At 42.9% G+C, this 15,109-nt stretch overlaps 1 protein-coding gene across 1 annotated transcript in view; it reads left to right on the top strand.

Annotated features, from left to right (window-relative positions):
- The window catches only part of DHRSX (dehydrogenase/reductase X-linked), a 273,895-nt gene that overhangs the window by 67,667 nt on the left and 191,119 nt on the right, over positions 1-15,109 (top strand). The gene's annotated exons all lie outside the window — the stretch shown is intronic.

Here is a 15,109-nt window from a genome sequence, read left to right as displayed (position 1 = left end):
TACTACAGGCATGCACCACCATGCCAAAGCTCATTTTATTTATTTATTTATTATTATTTTTTTGAGACAGTCTTGCTCTGTCACCCAGGTGGAATGCAGTGACACTACCTCGGCTCACGGCATCCCCTGCCTCCTGGGTTCAAGTGACTCTCCTGCCTCAGCCTCCCGAGTAGCTGGGATTACAGGCGCCCACCACCATGCCCTGCTAATTTTTGTATTTTTAGTAGAGATGGGGTTTTGCTTTGTTGGCCAGGCTGGTCTCGAACTCCTGACCTCAGGTGATCTGCCTACCTCCGCCTCACAAAGCGCTGAGATTACAGGCATGAACCACTGTGCCTGGCCCTGGCTTATTTAAAAAAATTATTTTGGCGGCTGGGCGTGGTGGCTCACGCCTGTAATCCTAGCACTTTGGGAGGTCAAGGCGGGCAGATCACTTGAGGTTAAGAGTTCAAGACCAGCCTGGTCAACAACATGGTGAAGCCCCGATTCTCCTAAAAATACAAAAATTAGCCGGGCTTGGTGGTGGGTGCCTGCGTGGTGGTGGGCACCTATTATCCCAGCTATTCAGGAGGCTGAGGCAGGTGAATTGATTGAACCTGAGAGGCGGAGGTTGCAGTGAGCCGAGATCACGCCATTGCACTCCAGCCTGGGTGACAGAGCAAGACTCAGTCTCAAAAAAATAAACAAATTGTTTTAGAGATACAGGGTCTTGCTATGTTGCCCAGGCTGGTCTTGAACTCCTGGGTTGAAGTGATCCTCCCACCTCCCAAAGTGCTGGGATTACAAGTGTGAGCCACTAGGCCTGGGCACCCTTTGCTTTTAATAAATAACTTTTATGGTGTCTGGTTGTATAAACATCATATTGTAGGTCTGGTTTTAGATATGCAGGATCATATTCACTTAACACTTTCCAGGACGGGCGCAGTGGCTCACGCCTGTAATCCCAGCACTTTGGGAGGCTGAGGCGGGCAGATCATGAGGTCGGGAGATCGAGACCATCCTGGCCAACATGGTGAAACCTCGTCTCTACTAAAAATACAAAAAGTAGCTGGGCGTGGTGGCGCATGCCTGTAATCCCAGCTACTCAGGAGGCTGAGGCAGGAGCATTGCTTGAGCCAGGGAGCCGGAGGTTGCAGTGAACCGAGATCACGCCACTGCACTCCAGCCTGGGTGACAGAGTGAGACTCTGTCTCAAAAAAAAAAAAAAAAAAAAGACTTTCCAAAACCAATGCCCATTATTTGATTGACTTCTTCCTTTCCGCCATTCTCTCTCCTTCTTTCCCTTGTTGTCATTTATGGAAAGATGATCATGGATCATAAACAATGCTTAGGGCTGGAGATTTCAACATGAATTTGTCTCAGTTCTTCCTTATCTTCGAGGAGCTGTGTCCAGGACAGAGACTTTTCTGGGCCTTCAATGCCTTGCGATAGCCCAAAAGGCTCAAGCATGAGAGCATGAGTCTGATCTGGTGACCAGGGCTCAGCAAGGAGCCTTTCCAGGCGTTGAACCTCTGGACATCTGTTAACACCTCATTGGACAGGCTAAAAGTCATCATGTTATCAATCAATGAAGTTGACATGCAGATAAAAGGTATAAGGAAAAAATGAGCTCTCCACATCATTATGCATTACATCTATACAATAAAAACTGTGATATACTCATGCTTTAAATAGCTGCTCTGGTCCTGGGCCTCATGCGTTTCAATACCTGCTAGCGTTCTGAGCCTCGTGCATCTAAATAGCTGCTATGGTTCTCAGCCTCACGCGTTTAAATAGCTGCTAAGGTTCTGGGCCTCATGTGTTTAAATAGCTGCTAGGGTTGCTAGCCTCATGTGTTTAAATAGCTGCTATGGTTCTGAGCCTCATGCACTTGAATAGCTGCTATGGTTCTGAGCCTCACGCAATTCAATAACTGCTATGGTTCTGAGCCTCGCGTGCTTCAATAGCTGCTCTGGTGCTGAGCCTCATGCGTTTCAATAGCTGCTCTGGTTCTGAGCCTCATGCGTTTCAATAGCTGCTCTGGTTCTGAGCCTCATGCGTTTCAATAGCTGCTCTGGTTCTGAGCCTCATGCGTTTGAATAGCTGCTATGGTTCTGAGCCTCACGCATTTCAATAGCTGCTCTGGTTCTGAGCCTCATGCGTTTGAATAGCTGCTTGGTTCTGAGCCTCATGCGTTTGAATAGCTGCTATGGTTCTGAGCCTCATGCATTTCAATAGCTGCTATGGTTCTGAGCCTCACGCATTTCAATAGCTGCTCTGGTTCTGAGCCTCGATGGCCATCCACTTGGCTTTGAGTTGGCTCTATCCAAAAATCTCCATGGCAGTTTCTGCTGCGGCAAATGCACGGCTGCTGCCCACACCTCTGTGTTTTCTCATCTTCATTTACAAAAGAAGAAAATGCTAACCTTGCTGATGCTAACTTCCTGAATTTCATGCAGGAATCCCCAGGAGTCTTTGACTCAGATGGGGAAAGCCCACGTTCAGCCCATGTGGCCTTCTGTTCTCCCTGGAGATGCGTGGTTCATGTCAGCGCATATGGCTCCTTGTTCCGTCCTTCACTTAAGTTTGAGCCTTTTTGGCTTTTGCAAAACATGAATGCAAAACTTAGAATTTTTACATGTCATGGCTCTTCCCAGCTTTCACATTTTTGAGACAGGGTTTCATTCTGTCACCCAGGCTGGAGTGCAATGGCATGATCTTAGCCCACTACAACCTCTGCCTCCTGGGCTCAAGCGATCCTCTCACCTTAGCCTCCCAAGTAGCTGGGACCATAGGTGTGCACCACCAGGCCTGGCTAATTTTTTGTAGTTTTAGTAGAGATGGGACCTCAACATGTTGCTTGGACTTGTCTTGAACACCTGAGCTCAAGCAATCTGCCCACCTCGGCTTCCCAAACTGCTGGGATTACAGGTGTGAGCCACTGTGCCCGGACACTTTTAAAATAATAATTTTGTACACGCAGTTCCATTCCTCATATAACCGTCTTTCTCTCATGGGCTTAAGGGTTTGTAAAATAGTATACAGACATGTGTACTGTTTCACATGATGAAGCTTAGTTGTATTAGATAATGATAACATCTTATTTGGCTATGTCATAATGAGGTAATTGAGTAGAATGTAATGAAATCTTGTTGGATTAGTTAATGACTTGTTGAGCTTTGGGAGCAGGTAAGCACTTTTTGGTCTATTTCAGTCTCTTTCTTTCCATCAGGCAGTTCTTTTCCTCCAAGTTGTGTCTAACTCCCACTTGAGCATTTTTTTAATCCATTTTTTTTTCTTTGAGATGGAGTCTCGCTCTGTTGCCCAGGCTGGAGTGCAGTGGCGTGATCTCAGCTCACTTCAACCTCCGCCTCCTGGGTTCAAGCGATTCTCCTGCCTCAGCCTCCCGAGTAGCTGGGACTACAGGAGTGCACCACCACACCCAGCTAATTTTTGTATTTTTAGTAGAGATGGGGTTTCACCATGTTGGCCAAGATGGTCTCGATGTCTTGACCTCATGATCCACCCACCTCAGCCTTCCAAAGTGCTGGGATTACAGGCATGAGCCACCATGCTTCATCCCATTCTCTATATTTTATTTTATTATTTTATTATTATTATTATTATTTTTGAGATGGAGTTTCGCTCTTATTGCCCAGGCTGGACTGCAGTGGTGCGATCTCAGCTCACCGCAAACTCTGCCTCCTGGGTTGAAGCGATTCTCCTGCCTCAGCCTCCCAAGTAGCTGGGACTACAGGCGCGTGCCACTATACCAAGCTAATTTTTGTATTTTTAGTAGAGGGGGGGTTTCACCATGTTGGTTAGGATGGTCTTGATCTCTTGACCCCGTAATTTGCCTGCCTCGGCCTCCCAAAGTGCTGGGATTACAGGCATGAGCCACTGCGCCCAGCCTCATTCTGTTAGTAGACTGGGACAAGTTAAAACTTTATGACAATTTCTTGAAATTGTCAAGTTCATCCATGTCCCTGACTCTCCTGTCTTGGTGTGTTTGGGCTGCTGTAGCCTGAGTGCCTTGCAAACTATAAAAACTTTTTTTTTTTTAATTTTTATTATTATTATACTTTAAGTTTTAGGGTACATGTGCACAATGTGCAGGTTTGTTACATATGTATACATGTGTCATGTTGGTGTGCTGCACCCATTAACTCGTCATTTAACATTAGGCATATCTCCTAATGCTATCCCTCCCCACTCCCCCCACCCCACAACAAGCCCCGGTGTGCGATGTTCCCCTTCCTGTGTCCATGTGTTCTCATTGTTCAATTCCCATCTATGAGTGAGAACATGTGGTGTTTGGTTTTTTGTCCTTGCGATAGTTTGCTGAGAATAATGGTTTCCAGTTTCATCCATATCCCTACAAAGGACATGAACTCATCATTTTTTATGGCTACATAGTATTCCATGGTGTCTATGTGCCACATTTTCTTAATCCAGTCTATCGTTGTTGGACATTTAGGTTGGTTCCAAGTCTTTGCTATTGTGAATAGTGCTGCTATAAACATACGTGTGCATGTGTCTTTATAGCAGCATGGTTTATAATCCTTTGGGTATATACCCAGTAATGGGATGGCTGGGTCAAATGGTATTTCTAGTTCTAGATCCCTGAGGAATCGCCACACTGACTTCCACAATAAACCATAGAAACTTATTGTCCTGCAGTTCTCAAGGCTGGAAGTCCCAAGACCAGGGCTGGAAGTCCCAAGACCAGCATGGTCAGATTCTGGTGTAGTCTGTTTTCTAGGTTGTGGATGGCCACTTTCTCCTGTGCCCTCACATGGCGGAAACTGGATGGGGTCTCTTTTATAAGGGTACTAATTCCATTCATTGTGCTCCACCCTCATGACCTAATCATCCCACAAAGGCCCTGCCTCCCAACAGAATCACCGGGGATGTTAGAATTTCAACATAGGAACTTTGGAGAGATACAAACATTCAGTTTATTGCACCCCCTCTAGATGCAAAAGGATTGGGTTTAGATGAGGAGACCCCGGGGGAGAGGGTGCCCATCTGAGAGTATATTTCTAGAACTTCTTATGAACTTGAGCACCTCCATGATCTGTTTACATCTCCCTGGGACCTGAGTAAATCAGAGACAAGATGTAGGGCAGGAGGGGTTCTGAGATTCAGCTTGGAGACTGTGAGATGGTGATGGATGTCAGTGCTTGGTTTTGACCATCCATGCTAGGTGGATATCTGCTGTATCATTAACAACATGACAAACTTTCCAGGACTTTCTGTGTCTCAGACTTCTGCCAATATTTGAGATGACTGGGTCAAAATGATGCTGATTTTTTGAACAGGGAGTGCAATAGGTATTCTCTGAAGGTTGGCTGGATGTGAGCCTAGTGGCTTCAGTGATGGTGGAGTAGGATGAAGAGAGACCCTCAAGGCTGAACAAAGATGGGAGGGCTCGCATCCAATACTGGTTATATTTGACCTTCTGTCTCCTCCAGTGCGATGATCTTTTTCATCTTCTTAATTCTTAATTTAGCTAAGCAATGTTTAATTATTAGTTTAATTCTTAATTAAACTAGGAAGGGAAGAAAACACCCCATTTCTTTGTGCTTTTTTCCTCATTGTGGTGGTTTAGGTCATGAAGAGGTCTAGTTGGGCAGGTCATGATGAAGTCTAGTTGTATTAGGTTCTGATGATGTCTGGTTGAGTTAGATCATGCTGAGGTACAGTTTGGCTTGGTCATGATGAAGTCTAGTTGTATTAGATCATGATAACGTCTCCTTTGGTTATGTCATGATGAAGTAGTTGAGTAGAATGTAATGAAGTCTTGTTCAGTTAGATCATGATGACTGGTTGAGTTAGGTCATTATGAGGTATGGTTTGATTAGGTCTTCATGAAGTCTAGTTCAGTAAGAGCATGATGAGATCTAGTTGGATTAGACTTGATGACGTGTGACTTATTTAGGTCATGATGAAATCTTGTTGGGCTAAGTCACTGTGAGATCTAATTGGGTAGGTCATGATGAGGTCTAGTTGAGTTAGGTCCTGATGACATGTAGTTGGGTTAGGTCACATTGAGGTCTATTTGGGTAGGCTGTAATGAGCTCTAGTTGTATTAAGTCATGATGAGGTTTGGTTGTATTAGATCATGGTGAGGTACAGTTTGGCTAGGTCATGATGAAATCTAGTTGTATTAGGTCATAATAATATTTAGTTTGGTTATGTAATGATGAGGTAGTTGAGTAGAATGTAATGAAGTCTTGCTCGATTAGATCGTGATGACTGGTTGAGTTAGGTCATTATGAGGTATGGTTTGATTAAGTCTAGTTCAGTAATAGCATGATGAGATCTGGTTGGATTACATATGATGATATGTGATTTGTTTAAGTCATGAGGAAATCTAGTTGGGCTAAGTCACTGTGAGATCTAATTGGGTAGGTCACGATGAGGTCTAGTTGAGTTAGGTCCTGATGACATGTAGTTGGTTAGGTCACATTGAGGTCTACTTGGGTAGGCTGTGATGAGCTCTAGTTGTATTAAGTCATGATGAGATTTAGTTGTATTAGATCATGGTGAGCTACAGTTTGGGTAGGTCATGATGAAGTCTAGTTGGGTTAAGACTCAATGAGTTCTAGTTGGGTTAGGTCACATTGACGTCTAGTTGGGTAGGTCATGATGAGGTCTAGTTGGGTTAGGTCATGATAAGGTCTAGTTGGGTTATGTCATCATGAGGTAGTTGAATAGAACACAATAAAATCTTGTTGGATTAGATCATGATGACAGGTTGACTTAGATCATGATGATGTGTGCTTTGGTTAGGTCACAGTGAGGTCTAGTTGACTGAGGACCTTGTAGGCACAAAGCAATGAAGACATGTGAGCAAGCTTCCGGTGCATATGCATGGGAGTCTCAAGTGTTACCACTTCATTTAGATGATGTTTACTGAGCATCAGGAGCAGTATATGTCAGCACCAATGTGCCTTTTTTCTTGAGATAAACAGAAAGTAAACACCACATCTGCACCTTACATGTGTCTCCTTTCCCACAGAGCTCCTGATGTCAGTGTTTAATTTTCACTGAGAGTTACAGTTTTGACCCTTCAGGTCAATCCAATCAATTATGCAGTCTTATTTCCCCTGTGTGACTTTGAGGATAATTGGATATATTCTGAGAGAGATATTTTTTCATTTTGTATGGCAGTTTGATTCAAAGTCAATTAATGAAAAAATATCATCAGACACAGTGAATTTTATATTAAATACAAAATAAGAGATGGCAATATTTAACTTCAAATTTTTAATTAAAAATTTATTAATATTTAAAGAATAATCAATTACTTGTAAAATAATTCAGATTATAACCTGGGTCCAACTGAAGCACATTAATATTACTAGACACATATATCAGTTGTTCAAATTCCCATCTGTCCACAAGATCTTAGTTCTCATTGTTTCAAAATATTATTTTGGTGGGGGATCATTTTTTCTCATAATGCTCAACGGACTGTCATCTAAGATGTAATTGGGGTGGGTAAACTTTTTCTGTAAAGAGACAGATAATAAACGTGTTCATATGTTTCTCTCATAACTATGAGCTCTGCCCTAGTAGTGAGTAACCACCCATAGGTAATACTTAAAACAACAGGAAAGTCTGTGTTGCAGTAAAACTTTTTTGTACAATATCCAGCTGCAGGCCAGGTTTAGCCGCAGATTGGTGACTCTGGTTTGGGCTCAAAATCTTTTTGTTTAGTAAGAGGAAATTATACTGCTTTTTTCCAATACAAGAAATCTCTTGTACAGTCCTCAGGAACGGTAGATAATGATGAGGTCTAGTTGGGTTATAATGAAGTTTAGTTGGGTTATGATGAAGTCTACTTGGGTTGGTCATGATGAGATCTAGTTGTATTAGGTCCTGATGAGATCTAGTTGGGTAAGGTTCTGATGAGGTCTAGTTGATTGGTCATGATGAGACCTAGTTAGGCTATAATGAGGACAAGTTGGGTTGGTCAGGATGAGATCAAGTTGTATTAGGTCATGACGAGATCTAGTTGGGTCGGGTTATGATGAGATCTGGTTGGTTGGTCATGATGAGATCTAGTTAGGTTATGAAGACGTCCAGTTGGGTTGGTCATGAGGAGAACTACTTGTATTAGGTCTTGATGAGATCTAGTTGGGTTAGGTTATGATGAGGTCTAGTTGGGTTGGTCATGATGAGAACTAGTTGTATTAGGTCATGATGAGATCTAGTTAGGTTAGGCTATGATCAGATCTAGTTGGTTGGTCATGATGAGATCTAGTTAGTTATGATGAGGTCTAGTTAGGTTGGTCATGAGGAGATCTAGTTGTATTAGGTTGTGATGCGATCTAATTGGGTGAGGTTATTATGAGGTCTAGTTGGGTTGGTCATGATGAGATCTGGTTGGGTTAGGTTATGATGAGATCTAGTTGGTTGGTCATGATGAGATCTAGTTAGGTTATGATGAGGTCTAGTTGGGTTGGTTGTGATGAGATCTAGTTGTATTCAGTCATGATGAGATCTAGTTGGGTTAGATTATGATGAGGTTTAGTTGGTTAGGTCATGATGAGGTCTAGTTGGGTTAGGGTATGAGGAGATTTAATTGAGTTAGGTTACGATGAGGTCTAGCTGGGCTGGTCTTTATGAGATCTAGTTGTATTAGGTCATGATGAGATCTAATTGAATTATATTAGGATGATATCTAGTTGGTTGGTCATGATGAGATCTAGTTGTATTAGGTCATGATGTGATGTAGTTGGGGTAAGTTATGATGAGGTCTAGTTGAGTTTGTCATGATGAGAGCTAGTTGTACTAGATCATGATGAGTTGTAGTTGGGTTAGGTTATGATGAGATCTAGTTGGTTGGTCATGCTGAGATCTAGTTAGGTTATGATGAGGTCTAGATGAGTTGGTCATAATGAAATCTAGTTGTATTAGGTCATGATGAGATCTAGTTGTATTATTAGGTTATGATGAGATCTAGTTGGATTAAGTTATAATGGGATCTGTTTGGTTGGTCACGATGTGATCTAGTTAGGTCGTGATGAGTTCTAGTTGGGTAGGTCGTGATGAGATCTAGTTGTCTCATGTCATGATGAGGTCTAGTTGGGTTAGGTTATGATGAAGTCCAGTTTGGTTAGGTCATGATGAGGTCTAGTGGGATTGGTCATTATAAGAATTAGTTGTATTAGGTCATAATGAAGTCTAGTTTGGGCTAGGCTATGATGAGCTCCGGTAGGTTGTTCATGATGAGATCTACTTGTATTAGGTCATGATGAGATCTAGGTGCGTTAGGTTATGATAAGATCTAGTTCATTGTCATACTGAGATGTAGTTTGTTTATGATGCAGTCTAGTTGTGTTGCTCATGATGGGATCAAGTTGTATTAGGTCATGATGAGATCTAGGTGCGTTAGATTTTGATAAGATCTAGTTCATTGTCATAATAAGATGAGTTTGTTTAAGATGCAGTCTAGTTGTGTTGCTCATGATGGGATCTAGTTGTATTAGGTCACGATGAGATCTAGTTGGGTTAGGTTATGATGAGGTCTAGTTGGGTTGGTTATGATGAAATCTTGTTGGATTATGTTATGATGAGATCTAGTTGGTTGGTCATGATGAGATATAATTAGGTCATGATAAGGTCTAGTTGGATTGGTCTTGATGAGATCTAGTTGTATTAGGTCGTGATGAGGTCTAGTTTGGTTAGGTTATGATGAAGTCTAGTTTGGTTAGGTCATGATGAGTTCTAGTTGGGTTAGGGTATGAGGAGATTTACTTGGATAAGGTTGTGATGAGGTCTATTTGGGTTGGTCATGATGGGATTTTGTTAGGTCATGATGAGGACTGATTTTCTTGGCCTTGATGAGATGTAGTTGTATTAGGTCATAATGAAGTCTTGTTGAGTTAGGTTATGATGTAGTTAAGTTGGGTTATGATGAGGTATAGTTGGGTTGGTCATGATGAGAGTTAGTTAGTCATGATGAGGTAGTTGAGGTGGTCATGATGAAATCCAGTCATAGTCAGTCATGATTAGTTCTTGTTGGGCTTGTTTATAATGAGATTTAGCTGTGTCAGGTCATGTTGAGGTCTAGTTGAGTTGGTCATGATGTGATCTAGTTGTATTAGGTCATGATGAGGTCTAGTTTGGTTAGGTTATGAGGTCTAGTGTGGCTGGTTGTGATGAGATTCACTTAAGTTATGATGAGGTGTATTTGTGTTGGTCATAAAGGTATCTGTTTGTATTAGGTCATGCTGAGGTCTATTTGGGCTAAGTTATAATGAGATTTATTTGGGTTAGGTCATGATGAGGTCTAGTTGGGTTAGGGTATAATCAGATCTATTTGGGTTAGGTTATGATGAGGTGTATTTTGGTTGGTCCTAATGAGATTTAGTTGGGTTAGAGTATGATGAGGTGTAGTTGCGTTGGTCATCATAAAATCTAGTTTTGTAGGTCACAGGAAGTCTAGTTGGGTTAGGTTATCTAAATTGCAGCTGTCTTTTAAAAGTGACTTTGTGCCACATATACTTTGTATTGTCCATGAATAGGACATGTGATACATGTAAAATATTTAAAGTTGTATTTAATTATCTATTTACTTATTTTAATAGACAAAAACAAGTTACATGTTTTTATGGTGTACAAAATGTGGTTTTGATATATGTTTCCATCTGGAATGGCAACTCAAGCTAATTCACATATCCATTACCTTACATGGCTCTTTTTGTGTGTGTTTTTGGAAACACTTAAAATCTACTCTCTTTGCAATTTTCAAATATTAATTATAGTCACATGACTAATTATAGTCAAGTTCAAGACTATAAGTCACTAATTTAGTCACCTTGAGTACAATAGGTCTCTTGAACTTACTTCTGTCAAACTGATATTTGGTGTCATTTGACCAAAATCTCACCAACCCACCCCACTAGCACCTGGTAATCACCATAATTCTTTTTCTTTTCTTTCTTTCTTTTTTTTGAGATGGAGTCTCGCTCTGTCGCCAGGCTGGAGTGCAGTGGTGCAATCTCGGCTCACTGCAACCTCCGCCTCCCGGGTTCAAGTGATTCTCCTGCCTCAGCCTCCTGAGTAGCTGGGACTACAGGTGCATGCCAACACACCTGGCTAATTTTTGTATCTTTAGTAGAGACAGGGTTTTGCCAGGTTGGCCAGGATGGTCTTGATCTCTTGACCTTGTGAACCACCTGCCTCGGCCTCCCAAAGTGCTGGAATTACAGGCGTGAGCTACCACACCCAGCCAATAATCATCATAATACTTTTGCTTGTGAGTTTAACTTCTGGAGACTCTACATATGGGTGAGATCATGTGGGATTTGGTTTTATGTGGCTTATTTTACTTAACATGCTGTGCTCCTGGTTGATCCATGTTGTATCACAGGACAGAGTCCCCTTCTTTTCAAAGACTGAATGGTATTCCATGGTGTAGATAGCCCACATTTTCTTTATCTACCCATCCTTAGATGGACACTTAGGTTGGTTTCATATCTTGGCCCTTGTGAATCAGGCTGCAACGAACATGGGAGTGTAGATATCTCTATAAGGGGCTGATTTCATTTCCTTTGGATCTATACGGAGGAGTGAGATTGCTAGATCCTATGGTAGGCATATTGATCATTTTTTGAGGAACTCTTAAAAACAAAAAGGCCACCCCTTTAGAGACACCTTAAAATCCAACCTTTCTGGTCAAAGACATTTGAAAAAAATGATGATGACAACATCAAACTATAGTCTCCTGTCCAGTGCACATTCACTTCCTAAGATGTGAAAGAAACCAGGCCGGGTGCAGTGGCTCATGCCTGTCATCCCAGCACTTTGGGAGGCAAAGGCAAATGGGTCACCTGAGGTCAGGAGTTCAAGACCAGCCTGGCCAACATAGTGAAACCCCATCTTCACTGTTTTCCATAATGGCTATACCAATCTCCATTGCACATATAACACGCAACGCCCCCCCTCACCCCCCCAAATACAGAGGATGAAGCAGAAGGCAGATGCACTGTGTTTGGGACTCGTGTGGTGTTTCTACATATGCAGTAGTTGCTCAGTAAATGTAGGAACCACTCCAGCAAATGCATATGAGGGCAAATGTCCCACGTCCAGTTCCTTAAAGAAGCTCCCTCCAGATCTGAGGAGACAATTGCTGAAGGTGACGTTGGCCAAAGAAGATATTGCACATGCCAGCCCACCTTCTCCATCCCTTCAGTGTGGTGCTTCTGTCCTATGCCAGTGTTGACTGTGCCACCATGGAAAATGGCCTGCCCATGAAGGTGGTCTTCCCAAATAGTCACTTCACCTGGCTTTTTTTTGATGCTCCCAGCTTTTTCTGGCCACTTTTGTCTTTTGTGGGAAGGTGGAGGCTCCCATCTTACTTCGTCCTAGCTTCCGGCATGTTTCCCTTTGTTGTTGTTGTTGTTTTTTTTCTTTTTGAGACGGAGTCTCACTCTGTCGCCCAGGCTGGAGTGCAGTGGTGCAATCTCAACTCACTGCAACCTCTGCCTGCTGGGTTCAAGCGATTCTTCTGCCTTAGCCTCCAGAGTAGCTGAGATTACAGGTGCCTGCTACCATGTCTGGCTAACTTTTTTTTTTTTTTTTGGGACAGAGTTGGGCTCTGTCGCCCAGGCTGGAGTGCAGTGGTGTGATCTCAGTTCATGGCAACCTCTGCTTCCCGGGTCCTGGTTCAAGCGATTCTCCTGCCTCCGCTTCTCTAGTAGCTGAGATTACAGGCACGCATCACCATGCCCATCTAATTTTTGTTTTTAGTAGAGATGTGGTTTCCCCATGTTGGCCAGGCTGGTCTTGAACCCCTGACCTCGTGATCTGCTTGCCTTGGCTTCCCAAATCCCAAAGGACTGAGATTACAGGCGTGAGCCACCGCACCCGGCCGCACTCTTTGATCTTGAGATGGCTGATACGGCAGAGCAGCCCAGCAGTGGATGACTACTTAGATTTAAAAAGTTCATGGGATTTCATAAATAAGCTCATTAATGTACAAGGCCCCAGTGTAAAGGTTACCTTGACTTTGAATTTTTTTATCCTTTCTTTTTTTGTTTTGTGTTTGATGCATAGGACATTTATAGATGGAATATACATTTCAGCCTATTTCTTCCTCTCCCTCCCGTCAAAACCCACCTCCCTGAAATGCCTGCTGCCTCCTCAGTGCCAAAGGACTGTCAAAGCAAAAATGTAATAATGGTATCATGTTCTGTTTCTTTAAGGAAGTCAAAGGTGCAAATTACCTTTGCAGCTTCAGTCTTCTGATGTCTGCAACTTTGAATTCCTTCCAGGAAGTGACAATTTAGATATTCCTTTTACTCTGCCCCAAAGGATGGACTTTGCACTATTTATCTTAGCCGTAAGACATTTCCAACTTCATAAGTTTCACTGCTTCTCCTCTCTTATATATTTTTTCTTATATATTTTTTCACTCCTTGCTGAAAACATTTTCATTGTTTTTTGAAAAGTGCATTCTAATAGTTAATTTGGGAGCCCATGACCTTAATACAGAAGAAAGAATACCGAATACAATGATAGGATATCAAACAGCATGGTCTCTTCCTTGTATTAGAGTGTGTAAATTCAATGCACTGTGTTGACTCAGCATTCAGGAATGCTAAAGAGAGGGATTATTTGGAAATGTATTTTCATGGAGACCCGGGGATGGTGCTGTACTACAGAACACCTCACTGACTCGGGCTGGGTGCAGGTAGGATGGAGATAGACAAGCCCCATCCCCTTGGCACCTGCTCTTTGCAGATCAGCTGTGTGAAGCTGGTGTCCTGATCCTCCCTTCCAGCTCTCCGGGCACGCAAGAGGTTCTTGTTCAAGCCTGTGCACTTCACCTGCTAGTTCTCATCTCCCTTCTCTCAACACTTTTTCCATGACCCTCCCTGAAAGGGAGTTTTGGGCTTGGCTCACCCTGGAAAGCAGCTAATCCCACATGTTGCCAACAGGTTAATGAGGGATGAGGCTGAAGGAGGAAGAATTTACCAAACTCCTTTCCCCTAAAGAGCCGCCTCTTCAGAAACACCTTAAAATCCAACCTCCCGGATCAAAGACATTTGAAAAAATGATGAAGACAACATCAACCTATAGTCTCCTGTTCAACACACGTTCACTTCCTAAGACATTAAAGAAACCAGGCTGGGCGTGGTGGCTCATGCCTGTCATCCCAGCACTGTGGAGGCTGAGGCGGGCGGATCACCTGAGATCAGGAGTTCAAGAACAGCCTTGCCAACATGGTGAAACTCCGTCTCTACTAAAGATACAAAAAAATTAGCTGGGCATAGTGGCCGTCACCTCTAATCCCAGCTACTCGGGAGGCTGAGGCAGGAGAATCACTTGAATCGGAGAGGTGGAGGTTGCAGTGAGCTGAGATCGCACCACTGCACTCCAGCCTGGGCAACAGAGCAAGATTCTATCTCAAAAACAAAAAAACAAAAAAACAAAAAAACCTAATTAATGTTCTTTCACCCTGGATTTCCTAGTCTTTATTTTAGCTGTAACAAGCAAAACACCTCTTTCCATCCTTCTAAAGGCACGTTCCTGAAACTTCACTTGGAGAGTTTTACAGAGCTGCAGAGAGAGGAATAAGAAATCCGGAGCACACAGCCAACTAACACAGGAACAGAAAACCAAAGACTGCATGTTCTCCTTCATAAGTGGAAGCTGAACAATGAGAACACATGGACACAGGGAGGGGAACAGCACACACCAGGGCCTGTCGGCGGGTTGAGGGGTTAGGGCAGGGACAGCATTAGGAGAAATACCTAATGTAGATGACGGGTTGATGGGTGCAGCAAACCACCATTGCACGTGTACACCTGTGTAACCAACCTGCACATTCCGCACATGTACCCCAGAACTTGAAGTAGAATTTAAAAAAAGAAAAAGAAATCCTGAGCACGCAGTAGGAACCGCAGTCAGTGATCACGTGCATCGCGCAGTCTGTGTGTGCACACTGGGATGTTTCTAGCATAGAAGCTCTTTCGAAAATTCGTTTCCATCCTGACATTTTAATGCACATTTTTTATGCTTATGCTCTTCTCAGCTCTCACTTGCAAATTACGCCAGCAGGTGCCCCGGGTCCCTGTCATTATTGAAAAGTAATATGTCAAATGCTTTTGTA

Source organism: Pongo abelii, chromosome Y, assembly GCF_028885655.2.
Source record: "Pongo abelii isolate AG06213 chromosome Y, NHGRI_mPonAbe1-v2.0_pri, whole genome shotgun sequence".
NCBI classification, from domain to species: Eukaryota; Metazoa; Chordata; class Mammalia; order Primates; family Hominidae; genus Pongo; species Pongo abelii.
This window is presented reverse-complemented; position numbering and strand designations above follow the sequence as displayed.